Here is a 19,357-nt window from a genome sequence, read left to right on the forward strand (position 1 = left end):
AATATTTTTTTACATATTTTCGTCAAGAAGCTAATAATTTTATATATCCAACATATGTTGAATATCACCCACGGTTCACGAATGTGACGTGTATAAGGTTGATAAAGAGAACTGTTTAAATAGTTGTACACTCTCCTTCGAAATTAAAAAAATGCATCAATGTAAATACAAGGATCATAATTACGAGAGTATTGTTACCTGAGCAAATTTAAACGCAGTATAATGAAAGTGGTGAGTAAGGTGATACCCTCGAACAAACAAGTCAACAATGTGTTTTCCACTACTAATTACAGGCAAAATAAAATACCTTTCCACCCCGATGTCCCTAGGGTACCCAATGTGCTTTAACTGTACAGAATATTTTCTTAATATCATGCGAATCTAAGAAATGTAAAAGCTCTCGATGGGCCTAGAAATTCTCGATGACTATGTAGCGATTAATCTTGATGAGCCTTTTGTTTGGCATTCGACGTACGACAAGTTGGAAAATATTCCAAACACACGCACGCGGTCTCTTGCACTTACAAATTCGCCGCCATTTATCTGAATAAATTTTTAATCAGATCATTATCACGAACATACCATTAACGAAACACAGGGCGCATAAAAACTTTCAATATCCATCAAAACTTCAGTCCAACCGTACTTCAAAACTTTTCGAGTTTCAGACAGTATTCAAATTACCCGAAATATTTCTCTGACCTACTCAAATTATTAAAATTCGAAGTATCTGAAACTCGATCACTAAGTCGGACGCTGAACGCACCAAGCAAAACACAATCTCAGTCGCGAAATATCTCATAAACCTTGAACACAAACGGTGTAGCGAGCGTAAAGCATTTCTCATTCCTCTATTTACTTACGGAAATATCGTGGAAATCATCGCGGTAAGGTTCACTCGGTCCCCCGACGAGCAAGCACCAGACATAACACGTCCCATCACAGGGAGCAGTCGGAGGCTCCGCCGTGGAGACTCGGAGCCGTAGTGCGGGCGGCCGGCATTCGGCAGCCAGTGTCAGCGGGACTCGGCGTTTCGTGGCGACTCGGCTGCGCTCGGCTCGCCACGAGCCGCGGCGCCGAGAGCGAAGTCGTTCGACTCGGGACGCGTATGCGGCTGCAGTCACTCGTGGAATCCCGAGTCGTGTCAGTGCTCCGGCGGATACGGTGGCGCGCGCGAGTGTTTCGTTTAGTAGCGTCGGTTTCCTCGCTCCAGAAACGAGATAGAGGAATAGAGTGAAAGAGAGGACCGAGCGTAGCGCGTGCTTCGATTAATTTCAAACCGCCAGTGTTCCATCGAAGGGAAGAGGGCGACCGTAGAGCACCGTACCTGAGAGTCTCTCGCGAGCAATTCTCCCACGATCATCCGTTCCGTCCGCCCGCCGAAGGATCTCTGTGATCGGAGCTGCTGGCCACGAGACGCACATCCTTCGAGCCTCGAAACGGAGCGAAGAGTTCAGATTAGGAGTGCAGTGACACATCGAGCTACGGGAGACACCGAGTGGCGCGCGCGAGTGATTCGTTTTTCGAGGCGAGGAGCGTCGCCGAAGGTCGCTGGGAAAAGTGCTCGGCAGCCTTGCACCTGGCACCGCACGTCCCTGACGGGTTCCACTACCGAATTTCGGGCCGGCGCGTAGAGAAAGGGTCTACCGACTCGTCTACAGAAAACACAGTCCAGCGGCCTGTGACCTTGTCTACGCAACGACTTGACATTCCCGTGAGATCGAAAGTCTGAAGCACTGTCTCGCTCAGTCGGAGCAGCTCGCTAATCCCTTCTATCCGCCACTGTCTGAAGTTGTAGCCGGTGATCCAAAGTGTTCGCTTTACCGTGGTCGCTCGACGCATGGTCCTTTGATCATTTCGAGTCTCTCGCCTGCTCTGTGTCTGCGGACGACGCACGTGCTCGCCGTTTCGGTAAGCCGAAACGCATCGCTGCCGTATCGCTAGCTTAAACGCTCGCCTCTCGGCCGCTGGTGGATCGTGGAGGTTGCCGAAGTGCCCGCTGGATGCCCTGCTTCCGACGTCCTCGGTGTCCGTGCGTCGAGTGAACAGGTTATTGGCGCGACGTCCGCAAAAACACCGTGGCACTCGTGTATGAACGGTCTCGGCGGAGAGCTGCCTGGACGCGGAGGAAGAAAACCGTGGCGCGCGGAGGGGAGGGCCGGTGGGAAATCGTGGAAATATTTTTCAACAACTCAGGCGTCGCCCTCGGCCGTGCGTGCGTGAGAGAGTGCCGCTCGTTTCGTCGCCCCGTAACCCGTCGCTGTGTTCCGCGAAGTGGGAACGCGTCGTGGATGATAATTGGCGGATGATACGTTGGTGCGGTTAATTAAAGTCCCGTTTGACCGGAGCGGCGACGCGGAGCAACGGCACCGGCGTCCAGAACTTTTCAAGGCTGCGACAAAAAGGGAGGAACACGGGGTGCGGGAAGAATAGAGGAATCCAAGCGGACCCGTCGGATTGGCTGTGCAGGGGTCCGTTCACGTCCGGAAATAGGTAAGTCAAGTACGCCTCTCTCTATATCCTCCCCCCGCGGGTCTTGTTTTCCTGAGGGCTGTTTTTTTGCTCCTCTTCGATGCGTCGTTAATGAGTTCGACTCGCGGATATACCTTGCCTCGCGTTACGAAGCCGACCAGCCCCCTCGGCGTTATTATGCCGATTCCGCCGGGGGGAAATTGAAATGCAGCGATAGGTCGGCGGGTGGGTGTTTTTCGAGCGGAGGCCCCTACAGCAGCCGCGTTCAATTGAGAGCCGATCGATCTTTCCCCTGTTTTCTGTCTTCTTTTCACCCGATTCGACGGTTAATTATGGGCCCCGGTTGTGGGAAGCTTGGTTGTAAACTCGGTGAGAGGTGCAGCGCGTAATTTGCCTATTGTCGTGTGTCATTCTGCCGCGGGACATTTCTGTGTGTTTGAATTGCCCCCCGGGGGTTGCAAGGGCCACGGCGCGCGAGGTTTAAATATGGATAGCGTAATGGACCGTTGGTTGGTTTTTTGATATTTTAATAACCGCGTAGATTTTGTTTATCTGTATTGGCAGTTGTTAAATCTGTATTGTCCAAATGCACATCTGGAGCGGGTCTATACATAAATGTATGGAAGATATTTGTTAGTGCGTTTTATGGGTAGAATCGAGGTTTATCAATTGCGCAGTTTCTGTAGTAATTAGTAGGAGCTGAAGTTGTATTTATAACCTTCCGCGCGATACGATGCCACTATTATGAACTTGGGCTTTCGTAAGAGTGGTCGATAAAGTGACTAAGATATACTTCAGTGCCTATCAAAGAACAATGGAGATTGTTAACTCTGCGGGCATTTAAACGTTGTCTGCTTCGTATCAGTAAGACTGAATTAATGGAAGGAAATCATAATACGTGATACGACTTCTATCTCGTTAATATTCAGTGTCAGAGATTCAACTTCGGAAACTCCACGTGGAATTAGTTACAAATTATTAGAAGTTCCTGCAGCTGTACAAATACAGTAGGCACGTTAGTGCAATAGCTATCTACAGGATGCTTAAGAGAAACAGGATTACAAACTTCTAGACCTCGTAATGCATATCTAAACCAGTAAAATATTGCTTAATAAATATGTGCCCCAATAGTAATACTCATCGAGATATCTATGGAAAATATTGTGTTACCTCTGCAGCATATATTTCATACAGTTTCTTGCCATTTAAAGTGAATATTTCACTCTCCGCTATGAAGCACAAAAACCCATCTTAAGGGGGAACACCACTGTGACGGCCGGAAAAGTAAGCCATATCTAAGAATTTTTTTCAGGAACAATTTACAGTTTTCATAGAAAATTTATATTACCTACCTTTAGTGCGCTGTCTTAAGAGACTTTGCAAAAAAAAATAAATAGAAAAATATTCATAAATTATAATATATTCATTAATCATCTAGACCCCCCTCCACGAGCTGGTCGAATGTGTAACTATGGAACAGCAGGTCCGAAATCAAATTTCATTTTTTTTTATATACTATATGAGTGTAGTTTCCGTTGTACGCGTTTAAAACTTTAGGTACCGTTTTTTAAAATTAAATTTATTTTTTAAACGCTGCCTAAATGTGCACAAATACAGGCACAAAGGTTTCAATTAATATAATTTGAGGATTTCTCTAAAAAAAATCCCAAACATCGCGCTGCCTTTCAGTCCGTCAAAGTAGAGCTACCCCTTAATATAATTCGATCTCGATCGCTATCTTCAAAGTGTATACCTCAATGAGACTTAATTTTCAGGCACACATTTATTAGAAATATTTTCTCCTTCGAATGAGCACTCTGCGCTCCAAAAGTTTCCAAGCCCGTTTCCCGAAGTACCCTCCATCTGGAGCTAGTTTCTCTGTACAGCCACAAAGGGCCAAGAAATAATATAAACGCTTGATGCCACGGAATTCCCTGTCGTGGAAGCTTCTAGATGAAGTAGGTAGGATCTATTGAACGCAGAGGTGGGTTACCGGTTAGTGATGTCGACGAACTCGCCGAAGGTTGACCAAGGCCGTTTAGATCTATATATAGCGAGGCAGTAACGAGGCAGACATTTGCTGGGAATCGTATTTTCGTAGATCCCCGAAGAATGATCGCGCGGGAGCACCGATCGCCTCGGGAGTTGCGAATTATTTTAGCGGCGCCTATGGGGAGGCGCGCGCCCCTTGGATGCCCCGAGGCGATCGGCTTTATCGGAGCTACTGTTGTTTCTTATCGTCGAACAGACGGTCATTAGTGTTCGCGCTACGATTCGCGGAATGCTTGGGTTGACGCGCTATCGGCTGCGATAAGCTCGATCGAAGTCCATGTTGCACGGAAATCGCGGTGAGAAATCTCCGCGCAGAGTGATTGATACGGTTGCGCAGAAGATTTGGAACTGCATGTAGGAGATTCTCGCGTGAGGAGCATCTGGATCAGAAGATTAAGATGCTTGCTTTTGTGAAGGGATGGTTGAAATTTTTATTCTGGGGGGTTCGAATTTGTGATGTAGTCGGAGTAAAGTGCCAAAGAATGATTATATTATTATGGTGAATTGGTTGTGAGGAGCTTGATGCTCGCCAAATTCGAAGTGACAAAGTGGAGTTTTATTGAAATCGCTGCATTAGGTGTTTCTAAGCTTGTACAACTTCAAATGTGACTGCTTTATAGAATATCATATTTATTTTAAATGTCGTTATCACCTTGCAAGCTGAACTATGTAATATGTACTTCACATTGCCACGAATAAAATAGCTAGGGTGAACCAACCAGTAACTGGCCGCATACCAGTGAATGACCATTAGGCAAAGAAATGTCAATTATAAATTTAAACATTATTATATGTTTATAAATGGAGTGTAGTTGCACTTTTAATATCCTGTATTTTTAGTTACGTGTATTAAGCGAACTTTAATAAGTACAATTCTTATTAAAAGTATGCTGTTATTTACTGAGCTTCTGCACGTTTTGCATTTTATAATTTTTTTTTTAAATTACGATAAGAATAAGTAATTATTATTATAGAAATTTCAAGAAAAATAAATTTAAGTGCAATTTCAACAGTTGTTTTGTTGTTATACATAAATATATTCAAGTATTAATCTCAAAGCTCCATAGATTCAACAATTCGGTCATTCACTGGTTGGTTTACCCTATTTCCGTTTCTGAATTAGATCACTGATCAGTTTACACGAAGCAGATTGGTGAAAAAACGGAGGTTTAATACAGTGGAAATTATATCGACTGAATTGATTAAAAGGTAGAGAGTTCGTACCAGTTAATTTTGGAGCAAGTGATTGAATATTAAAAAATATTTGAAGAAAGTAAAACTGCTGGCTAGAGTTATAGAAATAACAGTTCAGGGACAACCTGTGGCGTTAAAAGTGAATTCTTCAAAGAATATTGCTACCATTACTTTAAATAAATATATATCTAGGTGACGAAGTATTAAGAAATTACTCCACCAAATTTCATCAATAAATTTAGTCACGATAAAAGATTACTTTACACTAAACGAACATATCCACGAATACAATTTCAAGAACAGGAACGCCTATTATTTCACGAGGAAAGCACTGATAAATAATCACAGGATGTCCTTGATAGGAGTATCATAAACTGATACAGTAAGGTTATCGGAACGTACGATTCCATATTGTAATAAAAGTTCTTCTACCATCGAGTTCTACTTGACAAAATAGACATGAAGTACTTATACAGCAAGTATTGCTTCAGATTCATGTAATACACACGATTTGTCATAAGTCCATCAAAAATTGGAGTATCTTGATCCCTTGATCCCGACAGTCACGATGTCTTCTACGAATCTAGTTGACTGACTAAGATAAAATTGATATTTTATTTCCTTTCTCGATTAACGTATTTAAATTTCTTTTGTGCTAGGATTTGAGTTTGCCAACGAGTAGGTTAACTAAATTCTTAAATAAACTTTACAGCAAATCATTCGATATCCAATAGCAGACGTTCGTTTTGGTATTACGTGTATGCTGTGGTTTAATTTACTTCAGCTTGATTATTTTCACTTTGGTAATTCGCTCGTTTATATCCGTGAACGTGGCAAGCGTGTCAAGCGATTAAAACAGCTTTATTGGACTCTTTAATTAATTACAATTTACATTCGGATTCTCGTTGGCCAATGCAGCATGCTGGGCGAACATCGCTTGACTTCGTGCAATCCTACGTACAGTGTCTCTGGATCTGTTAATCAGATAACAGTTTCTGTACCGGGCCAACAGTAGAAGAACAACAATCTATTTAAGATCTCGAAACCGGGCGACATCATTCAATTAATACAATCAAATATTTGGACACCACGTGTCACGTTCACGTCCTGTCGCTTTTCATCTTGGTCGTTAAAATGACACTCTTCTGAATCCAATCTTGCAGTCACTTAAGTTTCACAGAAAAATGGAGCCCCTCGGGCTGAATGCTTGCATGAATAATTCTATTCTGCGGTTTTCTATTAACGTGCCGTCTTGTTTTCTTACTAGATTGCATTATAACCAAGACCATCAATTTCAATGAAACAGTTGTACACACAGTACGCGGTTAAATTGAAATTTGTAAAAATGGCGAAAAATATCCACGAGCAACGTTGTTGTACTTAGCCTCGCTTCTTCGTTTCCAAGTGTTTCTAGGTTTAAAATTGCATAGGCACTGTAGTCAATTGACTTTGAAAATTTGAAAATCCGTGGGAAAGTTTTATACAAAAGAGAACAAATTAAAAGTGTATATACGCTGAAGATCGTGGAAAAAATAGTCTACTATAACTAAAACTTACCAAATGATAGTCCTAATTAAAAGAAGTAACTTTGTCCTGAACACTTTTTTTCTATCTCCTACAGTTCGCGAGTAATAATACAAAATAAAAAAAAAATCAGGGGTCAGTTGCACCCCCTTGAAGTGAATTTGGGCGGCAAAGGAAATTGCGTTCTGCTCAGGAGGACTTCCCCTACATATTTACAGAGTTTCATAATTTTTTGAATTTTAGGATTCAGGATCTTCCCTTGTCAAAATGTATGGGGGTTGAAACTTGGTAACCCGACATACATGAAAATGGTAACTCCTACGAAAAAAACTCATAGGACCTTTTTTGTAGAGAATTTCCTAGGCTATAAATTATATAATAACTAATTTTGTCGCAAAACTCCTAGATAACGAGATATTCGCTAAAAACAGCTGTTTTTTCCAACCCTCTGTAAAATTTTTAGCGGCGGTCGGATCGATGGGGACTTCTGACATATTGTTTAAAACGACCAAATAAAGGCCCAAAATTTAGCTAGTCGCATAAAGGAATCGCAATTATGATCACGCGATGCACTTTTCATTAAAATCGTATCCAAACTGCCCCTTACGTTCAGCTTTCTCAAATAACGCAGTGTTCTATGAACATCGCGCTGCTTGCTGCTGCAAATCATCTCGATAACAAAGACCATAAATTTCAATGAAGCAGTTGTAGGTACCTACGCACAGTACACGTTAAATTGCAATGTATAAAAAGCAAAAAGATATCCTTCGGGGTACCCACACTGTGGTACTTGGCCCCCGTCTTCTCGATTCCGCGTGTTTCATATTTCCGACACGTGTGACAAGACAATTCCTGCTCGTCCCAGAACAAACGCTATCGTGTTGTGCTCGCGTGAAACCGGAAGTGGGAGTGGCATGCCAGGTCCGCCCCACGTTTTCTACGTTTCCAGTGGCTTTATGATTTTATAAACGCCGTGTCGCGCGAAGCTCGTTGCATTCGTTATCATTTCACTCGCACTAATCGCGTCTTATTAGAATCAAAGTAGCGACACCGAACACTGATTACTTTTTTCGCAAAAACCTTCCCTTAGTTTCCCGCGTCGTCTACGCGCTGGGAAGTCATTTTATTTCCAAACGCAGCATCCCGAAATTGAACGGAATTAAAGAAGAGGGCTTTTAATGAGGAATAGTTAGCGCAGCATAATTTGTTAATATCACCAGATCCTTTAATTTCGAATTTGAGATCTCAATGCCCAACCAGGGGTGTCCGCAGACTTTTTTCCAGAGGGGGCAACTTTGGGATAATGGTAAAGAAAAATATACCCCTCTTGCTTTTTTAACCTATTTTATAATGCCAATTTAATTAAAAATTTAACACCGATATTTAAAAATATTATTTTTTAGTTTAAACTTAAAAAAGATTAGTTTTGAAAAATAAGCGATTTTTTGTTAAAAGCCAGGGGGTGCAACTGCCCCTTTTGCTCTCCTCTGCGGAGGCCCATGTGCCCAGCTCGGTCTGTGGAACTTGAAGAAGGAACCAAGCGTTCAGGATTTATTTATTTTTCTTTAACCCCTAAAGAAAATTTTGAAAGCTACTTTATTGTCTATTTAGCAAATTTAATCCCCGACAAAACGGGCAGGAAAAGACAAAAATCGGTTAAGAATTCACGGAGATACGGAATTCCATGGACAAAAGTCACGTTGGAACCGCGGTGGTGGCGTCTTGTTCGCAGCGTGCGGTTTGCATTCCGTCGCCGCGACACCGGGAATCGATGATTAAGCGGCAACGCACGGTGCCGAGAAAAATGCTGATCGGCGTAGGATGGAGTCGTGATTGCATCGAGGACGTCGCTATCCCTATCTCATTCATCGAGAATTCGCGTCAGAAGCGGGGATGCGCTGTTGCGCGCCAGGCTTCTCGTTCCGCTTCCTCCTCGCCATTGATAAAATCGCATTCCCCTCGGTGAATTTTTCGTCCACGCTCTCCGCGGCTGTTCCCTGCGGTTTCCCGTCTCGCCAGCCTTCCTCTCCGATATTCGACACTTTTAACAAACCTTTGGATTCCATCAGCGGGCGCAACACCATCGGGCTCGGGGTAATTCGAGAACCAAACCGGTTCGTTCGTTATGAAATTTCTCGATGCCGTAAGCCCTTAGCATTCTTCAGCGAAGCGTGCAACGCTGCTTTTCATTGAATTTCTTCGGCGGACGAGGCGAGAAAGCTGGGCTCTGCGTGCTTCCGAGGGAACCGTGCGCTCTGCGTGGGGGCGATTAAGAATTCCTTGAGAAAGGGGTAAACTTGTGTTTTAGTGTCTGGAGGGAAAGGTTATCGTTGCGGGCGCATAAATTTCGTGCCGTGGTGATCGTTGGTACCCGGGATTATCAGAATGGGACGGAATTAGTTAATTCTTTCTACCTTAATGTAATGGTACCTACTGAGGGCGAGTTTATTGGGTTGTCTGCATGTTGATTGGGTTAGATTGTGAGACTCACAAGGGGAGGACACCATGTGATAGACATCGATTTTGATGAGCCTTGGCAGGATGGATCTATGTCGAAAATTAGTAAATAGGTGTCCGAGCGGTTCAGCGAATAGGCCTTAATAATAGAGATATTTACATGTAAATTATTAAAAATTTCATAGTCGCCGTGCGGTTTTAGTGAGTATAAATCCCACACTACCCTGGCGCCCCCGGGGTATTCTCCTCTGGAGGAGTCGGGATGCCATTTGATGATATCTTCACGTTAATTTTTTTTTTATAAATTATTTTCTTTGTAATTTTTTTTTTAACTTGGGGAAATCTTCAGTAGGCACCCCGACTCCTCCAGAGGGGGATCCCCCGGGGGCGCCAGGGTAGTGTGGGATTTTTACCCACTAAAACCCAACGACCACTATGAAATTTTTAATAATTTACATGCAAATATCTCTATTATTAAGGCCTATTGGCTGAAACGCTTGGACACCTATTTACTTATTTTCGACGTAGATCCATCGTGGCAAGACTCGTCAAAATCGATGTCTATTACATGGTGTCCTCCCCTTGTCAGTGTTAGTGTTACAAAATCTAATCCTAATGGGAGAATTCTTGGTTAACACGAGAAGAACCAACATAGCCAAAATGAGTAAGAAGTTTGAGACTTTTCTTACAAACAAATATCTCACTTGAGTTTTTGTATTGTTTTAAAAACTTGTCGTTTTGACTGTTTTGGTAAAAATAGGTACATGTTAAACGTTGATAGTTTTAGGGGTAATTGAAAGTCTTTAATATGCATTTTTCAATATAATTTTCTTCCAAAAATTAACAACATACAGAAAATTCAGTGTGTATGAAAATTTACATTTTCGGTACTTCCTAAATAATTCTATTTTTTTTATGTTTTTATGCTAGATCAATATTCAATAATGTTCATAGTAAAAATTTTGCTACTCTAAGAGTTTATTATCGCTAAAATATTGAACTTGGAAAATCTTCAGTTATTATAAGGGAGAAATGTGACAAAAGTTCTGACACATTCCGAATGTTATTCGAAACCACAAGTTCTTGGAACCTAGGAAAATTTCTCGGAAGACTTAATGAGTTTAAACATACCGCGTATCCTGAAACTTCTGGTAGTCTCGAAAGTCTTGCAGTCTTGGCTGTGTCAACAATAAGCAGAATAAGCATACACCTGTCTCCCGCATTATCAACAGACGGCTCATCCCATATTTACTTTGCTATCTATTATCAATCAAAGTAAATCGTTTGGATAAGATTGCTTACTTTTCCTTGTGCTTTCTTGTGGAATAACGATTTGTAACTTTCCAGTAATATAAAAATAATTATTCCTGACGCTTCCACAAAATGTTTCTACATTTCAAGTTGGCAGACATCTCTCTAATTAAAGCTATCAAGCTTTTCCTCATTTTGCACGATCATCAAGAATTTCAAAATATATTTAAATATCCTTATCCCTTTTAACACAATGAAATGATAACGATTTCTACCCAACAGAGGAAAGGAACAACACAGAAAGGGTTTAATCCAAATTTCAGTCTACTTGAGTAAACGCTTAGTTCAAAGATTGCATTGGGAGAATCCTTACTCAGTAATGTTCAATCCCCAATTATTTTCTACTTCAGCAATAATTTCTGGACATCAAACCCCTCGATCACCCGCAAAATCGCTCAAAGTCACCCCCGATCAGCAGCAAATAACCGAGCTAAAAAATCACGAGACAGACAATAGAAACTCCATCGCCAAGATCGTCATTAGAAAAATTACCCAGCCCAATTACTGCACCACGAACCGCCGAATGAAAAGGAAAACACGAAACAGCCCTCCAGACACGTATTCAACAATTCCCTTTCCACAGAGGCTCCTTTCCTCCCCGTCTCCATAAATTCATCCAACTGTGTGTCCACGTTGGAGTCGCGTTCACGTGGAAGGGCAAAAATGCTGGCGCGTGCCGCATATGAAAGTCAAATAGGCCCGCTTGTAAAGTTCATCGAATCGTTTCGCGTACGAGGCACGGGGAAACAACGGGGTGAACAAAAAAAAATAGAAAGAAAGCGGGGGCCGAAAAAAGAGGAGCAGGAACGAGAAATCGGAAGATCGTAAATTCTCTAGCACCCGGGTCTAAAGTGGACCGCGGCCGGGGATGGGTTTGGGAGGCGGAGGCGCGGGGGGAAAAATAGAGAAAAGCATCGCGTTAAATGGTAACCCTGGCAAAGCTCGAGGCCGTTGCGCGCATATTCTATGCACGTACAAATTCACGAACAAGATACGCCGCGTCGGGGGATCTAGATGGAGGGTGGTCGAGGGGGTGGTTGGATGATACGAGGGTGCTCTACATTATGCAACGGGCCTTTTAAAACTGTATACATTGAAAAACTTCCAGACGCGGTGAACCAGTCCGAAAATTTAAATTGCACCCTCGTGCAGCGTCGCGTGCAACTTTACGCTCGCCAGAGCTCTTTTTCTGTTTCTTTCGAGTGCCCGTCTTTTTCCTCCCCTTTTCTCTTTGTCACCAGCGTCTGTCTCTTTTCCCATGTTTTCTCTACCCCGACCACTACCCTCGGCTCCGCTTCTCCACCGGCTGCCAGGCCACTTCTCTTGCCCTCTCCTCACAGCCACCCGTTTCTCTTTTCGCGTGTTTCCATCTCGTTCCGTCGCCAGCTTTTCTTTGGCCGTTTTCATCCAGTTGGCGGTGTCATGGTCGAGCTTTGGCGCGTCTCTGCGTGGTTCATGGTATAGTGATTGCAGGTTAAAGTAATAGTGGGGTTGATAGGGGCGGGTGAGTGGGAATGTTGTTAAGCGAGCTTCGAGCGGTGGTGGTGGATGGCTTCGGAGCTGGGGTCCGTCAGTTTCTTTAACATAGGCCAGTTTGCAGTTTTCTGGGAGTTTAATATCGACAGTTTAGGTGTCTTGGATTGGATAGTGATTGTGAGATATGTGAGATATATGATTGGGGAATATGGGTACTGCAAGCGAGGAACCTTCTTCGTTCAACTTTGGAGTGTCAATTCGCGATGTTTCGATCAACACAGTGCTGATAGTGCAAGCAAATAATGTTTAAGAGTAGAGTTTTAGTTGCAACTTGCAAGTGTAGGGGAGAGTAGGGGAGTTTCGAACATTTAAGGGAAAAGTTGAATTAAAATAAAAGTATTGACTCTAATCAGATTTACTTTATAGATAAATGAACTTTGGTTAATTATTTACAAAGACTTTACGGGTTGTTGCGATAAATGTGTATTTACTATTTTGTGCTGAAATACCTGTTTAGACGGTAGAGGGTGTATTACCACCTGAAAGTGATAGTGAGTGACCGCCATAAACCTAATAAATTTATCGTCGGTCAGTGCTGTGTTGCACTTCCTCCACTGCAATACGTTCCACTGGAAATGCGAGAGCAAAGGCTTAATATCGACATTGATAATCGCAACACGATTTGCTCTTATACATAATGCACAACGTTCCACAATGACATTCCCGGCGTTATCGGCGTGAATCGATAGCTTTGAACTTTCTTTCACTGACATTTCAGGCTAATTACGGGAACGCAGGCCCCGAGCAATGCTGAAAGTGAAAGGTGCTTCGATTGTGTCTGATTCGGTGCGGAATCTGAATGGCGAAAGGTTTTGCTTCGCCTCTACTTTTGAAGCCACTATTCTTCCTCAATCGTGCTCCACATCTTTCACAATTGCTCGATTGTCCTTCAACCTCTTTCTAAAACTACTTTCGTGCACAAGCACGGTCTGTCTGTAATGGGCATAATTCTGTAATTGCTGTGGATTTGTTTAGGTATAAATAAAGGAAAAGATAAGGGTGAAAAAGAAAATTAAGTTTCTCAATTCTCTTATTTTTAGAATTAGATATTATATTAAAAAAGTGAAGAAGTTGATTTCTGTTTGTCGCTGACGAAGCAGGGCAACAAAGGACTGATTATCATATTGTATTATATTTCCTTAATATTTTAACAATACTGTAATCAACCCTATTGAAATTTGAAACACTCTACCGCGTAGCAGTCAAAACTACCTGTGACGGCATAACAATTTAGTGTGAAACCGACAATAACCCCCTGGTTCGTCCATAATTATCCGTTAAAGCTGAAGCACGAAGTGATAATTATGGAAATGAAACACGAGATAATTCAAAATCTCAAAACCTGGTTAAAGTGTTCTAGAATTGGTAAGAACGTATGATTATCCAAAAAGGTACAATTACTGGTACCTAAATAAAAATGTCCGCGTTGAGAATCTTCAAACACCTTATGATGTGTATCAGAAAAATAATTTAACTTTGGAATATAATTTGAGTTACGGGAATGCCAATTTTTTTTTAGTTTGTGGCATTTGGTCCTTTATATTATTTTTAAAATCTAAACTGGTCAACGTCACAACAATAAATATCCTACTGTCCAGAACCTTCCTTCTTAGAGCAATCATGTCTCACTGTTATTTCAAATAACAAATTCTACTGCACGAAAGCTTCAAGTCAGATGAATCACTTTGTACACATCCAATTTTAATACTGTTGGCCTTTCGGCACCCCGGATTGCGTTTCACTCATTTCTAATATCATCAGAATCTGACAGAAAGAAATCGTGCGTGAAAATCGTAATTGCGATTAAATCCAGCGCATTCTGCCTTTAAATTGTGTTCAGAATTTCCCTTTCGTTTAGTCTTCTGGATTTATTTACTCGATTGCAGTTTTATTCGATTCCCCTTCAGTATTTCCCTGCTTTCTTTGCGTCGTTGCAATTCTGTGCAATATGCACGGAAGCTACCTCTATGGCTGGAATCAAAGGCTGCGCTCGTAGAAGCACAAGCAGAGAAAATGTCTCGGGCCTGATAAATATTTGCTGCGTCTTGACTGTTACTGCGATCCGTCAGACTGGCTCTTCTGGAACTCGAAGGTGAGGTGAAAATATGAGATAGTTATTTCCACGGCTTCCTAATGTTAGTTCAGAACGGACCCCCGTGCGCGCTACTGCTGCAATCAGCATACTAATTGCGCGATATTAGTGGCAGTAAAAGGGTACAGGATATTCCTGGGGGAAATAGAAATACCTTGTTAGGGAATTCTATTGGCAACTTTACGTGATAAACATTGAATTGCAGGGAATTTGACGAGGAGTGCAATGCATCTGTAAATTGGATTGGGGGGGGGGGGGGGATAGTATGCTTAAAAAAATATTCTAAGTGTCGTCTATTAAATCAGAAATTTGCTGGCAAAAAATTTGTGAAAATTATGAGTTATATAAGGAGTTATACTTTTCACTTCAAGGAGCACATATTTAATTTAAAGTATTTCTGCAGAAGTTATGCTAAATCACTATCGTCTGGGTTTTGTTTGCTGGAGGAATTTCAGTTTCTGAGTATTTCATGTAGAAAGTTTCATTACCTTCGGCAAGTGGTTGTAGAACTCTGTGTAAATGATAGGAACTAAATCAAACACCACAGACAAAAGTAATGGCATATATTTTAATATTCATACTAAACGTATAATTTGTATTTTACATTGGACTTTTTGATATCTCGAGCACCTGATTAAATCAGTTTGCTAAATAATCTTTGAAAAATTCCGTCGTCACATTTGTCACGATTTCAATCATATGTAATAAATATTTTATGTACTGCAGTATATTTACCTTATCTTATATCAAACTGATAAGCGACATTACGAAGTACTCCGCAAAATACCAGTATTTAAGTATCTAGAAGCAACGCAAGAACAAATCATGACAATAACAGCTTTCGTTTCTCTCACAACGCACCTTCCAGTGCCATAGTTTTCTAATCAGGTGTCCCTAGAAATTTCGCACGGAAGGTTTATCCAGTCCTCATGTTCCATCATACTAGACGAGACACGTGTGTTTGAGCCATGGCGACAGAGTTTGCCGTGTCGTTAAACGCTTCTCCGAATTAAAGGGACGAGGTTGAACGTCTCCCCTAACATCCCTGTCGGTGCCTAAGGTCGATTGACTTCACGCGTTCGATCCTGTTCTGTTTGAACAGCCCATTCACGCTCGCATTTGTCACCCGCAGACGGTGCAGCGCACGTCGTTGCAACCACGTGTTGTGCAAACGCGAGCTATTCGGGTCGTGTAGCTGTGAGTTGCGTGGCTGATAAACTTTCTCGCACGAGCAGACCCCGAGATAAGCCGTGTAAAATGATTTAAGGGGAGGTGGGGGGGAGTCTGATAAAATTCCGATGCCTGGCGGGGATTCTTCCAGAGAGGATTTTGCAGCCACGTGGGTGTTAAAATATTTAGATGGTGCTTCGCGGAAGCCGGATATTGCATGTTTGTTTAAGCGAAGGCTAATAGTGTTATTATTATTAATATTATTTTAATAGGAGGATATATCTAACTTGTACAAAATAAAAGTCACGGTAAAGTACATAAATAAAAAATAAATATGGAGATGCCAGTTAAGAACAGAATCGAAGATGGAAGTAGGGTAAACTCGGGTAAGTCCGTGATAGTTTTAGAATTTGTCTATTAACTGATAATATTTATATATTCTGGAAGTGAGTCTAGGATATAATGATAGGTCAGACATCAGGGAGACAAATATTAGGTTAACAGAAATTTACTAAGTATATTTAATTCAAAATGTACAAAATTAAGTTGTCATGACATACTCTGGTTGCTCCGTGATAGTACTCTGGTTGCTTCGTGATAGTACTCTGGTAACTCCGTGATAGTTCTCGCTAGCCCGAGATATGGCCATCAGCTACATTTTTTATATTATTTTACATTATTTTACATTGTTTTACATTCTTTTACATTCTTTTACATTCTTTTACATTCTTTTACATTCTTTTACATTCTTTTACATTCTTTTACATTATTTCATATTATTTCATGTTATTTTATATTGTTTTTTTGCATAATCAATTATTTCATGATCGTTAGATGTCTGACACGTAAGGAAACATTGTTTCTGGCACTGACCATCAAAATTTCTCAGGCACACGAAAAATAAGAATTTAGTCACTTTCCATAAGCAAAAATAACACTGATGCCTTATTGTATGATAATTTCAAGAGTAAGACTTGTTAAAGTGTCATTTCACCATCACTTACCTGCAGTTTGAACTTTCCATTTATCTTCTACAGCACATATAATACATAAACAAGCGATCGTCCACAACTAGCTCGAAAAATTTCACAAATAATGCGCTACTGGAACAAAATGCTCTCTCACTCTATCACACTAACTTCAATTGACTAATTATTTTACCACAACATAAACTAGAAGATCGACGCTGTCTGTTAGTGTTTGTTCCATCTAAATTGAGTCAGACAATTTAGCGTTACAGATAACTGAAAAAGTATCACAAAGTAACCTGTACCACGAATTTACCCGAGTTTATCCTACTTCTTGTTTTTCCTGAATGATGTAAGATGAGAGTATTTTATTGAATGTTAGGGATGTGATTGATTTGAAAGTGTCAGGCAGTTGGTATTCGGGATTCTACTATCACAATGCAGGGCTGCATTTCTGGTAGCAGAAACGATGCCCTGAAAGGAACTAATTCGAAATGAAGTTTATTAACGTGAGTCGTTGCACTCCATGCAATCACACGGTAACTTATGACGCTGAGATTACTGTATTAAGCACATGGAACTGGGTTGAGGGGTCGATGTCGCTCGTACGACACAGAATACTCAAGTTATATCCGGTATTAACAGGAAGACACTTCAGTGTCAGATAATACGCGGCATTACACGCAGCGATACGTATCATTCACAGTTTGAAAGTAACTGCACACCGTTTCTGCACTATCTATATGCTAATTCGTATTACAACAATCCCTTTTTGCAAAGTGTGTTATGCTTCATTGCAGACATTAATCCCGTAAGATACTGCATTGCAGTCTAAGAGCTGCGTGCCGGGTTAACGCCTCTAACAAAGTTTTTCTAATGTCACAATTTATGACGTAACTGTGTGCTCTGAATGCTCATTTGCCTTACAATAATCTCTACTTACACGTGACTTAGGGATTTAAGGATCATTGATCCAAGGCTTCGTTGAAAATCAATTCGTGAAGTACAGTAATTCCTGTTTGTAAATTGATATAAATTTCAGGAACCTACACAATACAAAATTTCTTTAAAAAAATAACCCTCAAACACACATTCTAGTAATATCGATTTCAAAACTTCAGTAGACTTCTACCATCGTCAATAAAAAAACTATTCAATCTAAAATTCCTTCTAAACCAATAACCACTCGATCAGTGATTTTAATGTAGCAAAGCCTACATTTCCTCTACCCCTTAAAATTCGCGTTTCCATTTCCCTCAAGTGGCATCTAGTGAAGCAACACATTCCGAACAAAAGCATTGCAACTAACCAGACCATGAAAGGATAGCTCGTGTGTACACAATTTGTCCCCACGCCGCTCGGTGCGAGTTCGAAGACCAGCCGAATCGATTGAAGTCGTGCAAACAGTCAACGTGGTATTAAAATGTGCGCGCATGGACCGTGGTTATGAAGAAAAAAATCAAGAGAATCCTTGGATGCTCTGCTGCTCGCCGATTACTATTATAATGATCATTAAACAGCTGTTACTCTTATTGCATATTGGTTTTGCCTCGGCTGGTCACACATATCAGCTTCGTGACGATTCAGTGCCGTCAGTGTCAATGATCTCTTCGTTACCTTAATAGTCCCTGATCATACATCTCTCTCAGTTACTGACCCTAAGACAAGGAGAACATTGACTCTAACGGCACCGAACCGTCACGAAGCTGATATGTGTGCCCAGACCTTGACGTGTCCCGTTTTTGGTGGTGGTGTACAGGGTGACGGGTCCCCGCTGTGACGCAACCCTTGTACCCCTTGATAAGTCGTTGGAGTCGTCAGCAAAACTCGTTTGTCACCGAACAACTCAATGCGCACAGGCAGCTCGCGCAAGCGTGAGCGCCGCTACGCCAAGTCTGAGGTCACCTAGGTACGTACGCGCTCGTTCCAGCGGTCGATTTCTCCGTGAGCGTTACCTAATGCAACGCTGATGTGCCGCGGCGCACAACAGATTGATAATGGGTGCATCGTTGCACGGACGGCTGGCGTGACGTATGAGTTGAATGATTCGCCGCGAGGCGAATTGCCATTCATGCCGCGGCCACGAGCTACGCCCGTACTATCTCGGCGATATGGACGTGGCTCGTAAATAGATAGCCACCTTACCACCTTGACCGTCGGCGCGGAGATTTCGCGTCCCCGTTACGGGCGCCCACATCTCCTTGCTCGCCTTCAGCCACGCGCGGCCCGTTTGCGCAACGAACAATTGCTTTTCGTGCTGGTTAACGTTTTACTCGCTGCATACTTCCCAGCAAACTTACGCTCTCACTGTTCATCTCTTTTGAGTCTTTCGACAGTTCGTTGATTCCTGTAATTTTTGAAAAAAAATGGTGTAGTTTTGTTGGTGATGAGGATGAAATAGGATTGAAGTTTTAGGTTCATGCGTGAGGGTGCGTGGAAATAAAATTGTAAACCCACACGTACGTTAGAGCGGCAGATGAAGTGTTAACTCTGTTAGAGTTTGTATGGGTCTGTGAATTTTGTACTTAGGGTGCATAGTGCATATTTTGCCCGAAAATTAAGCATTCTTTATGAATTTTTT

At 41.8% G+C, this 19,357-nt stretch overlaps 1 protein-coding gene across 2 annotated transcripts in view; it reads left to right on the forward strand.

Moving 5' to 3' along the window:
* The first annotated feature begins 1,288 nt into the window (after window positions 1–1,288).
* The window catches only part of LOC143371409 (uncharacterized), a 173,421-nt gene continuing 155,352 nt past the window's right edge, over window positions 1,289–19,357 (forward strand). The window contains exon 1 of one of the 2 annotated variants that reach the window (XM_076816559.1): window positions 1,289–2,502. The gene's annotated coding sequence lies outside the window, so the exon portion shown is untranslated. The remainder of the gene's footprint in view (window positions 2,503–19,357) is intronic. The other variant, XM_076816558.1, reaches the window with a different exon arrangement.

The sequence above is a fragment of the Andrena cerasifolii genome, chromosome 7 (genome assembly GCF_050908995.1).
Source record: "Andrena cerasifolii isolate SP2316 chromosome 7, iyAndCera1_principal, whole genome shotgun sequence".
Lineage (NCBI taxonomy): Eukaryota > Metazoa > Arthropoda > Insecta > Hymenoptera > Andrenidae > Andrena > Andrena cerasifolii.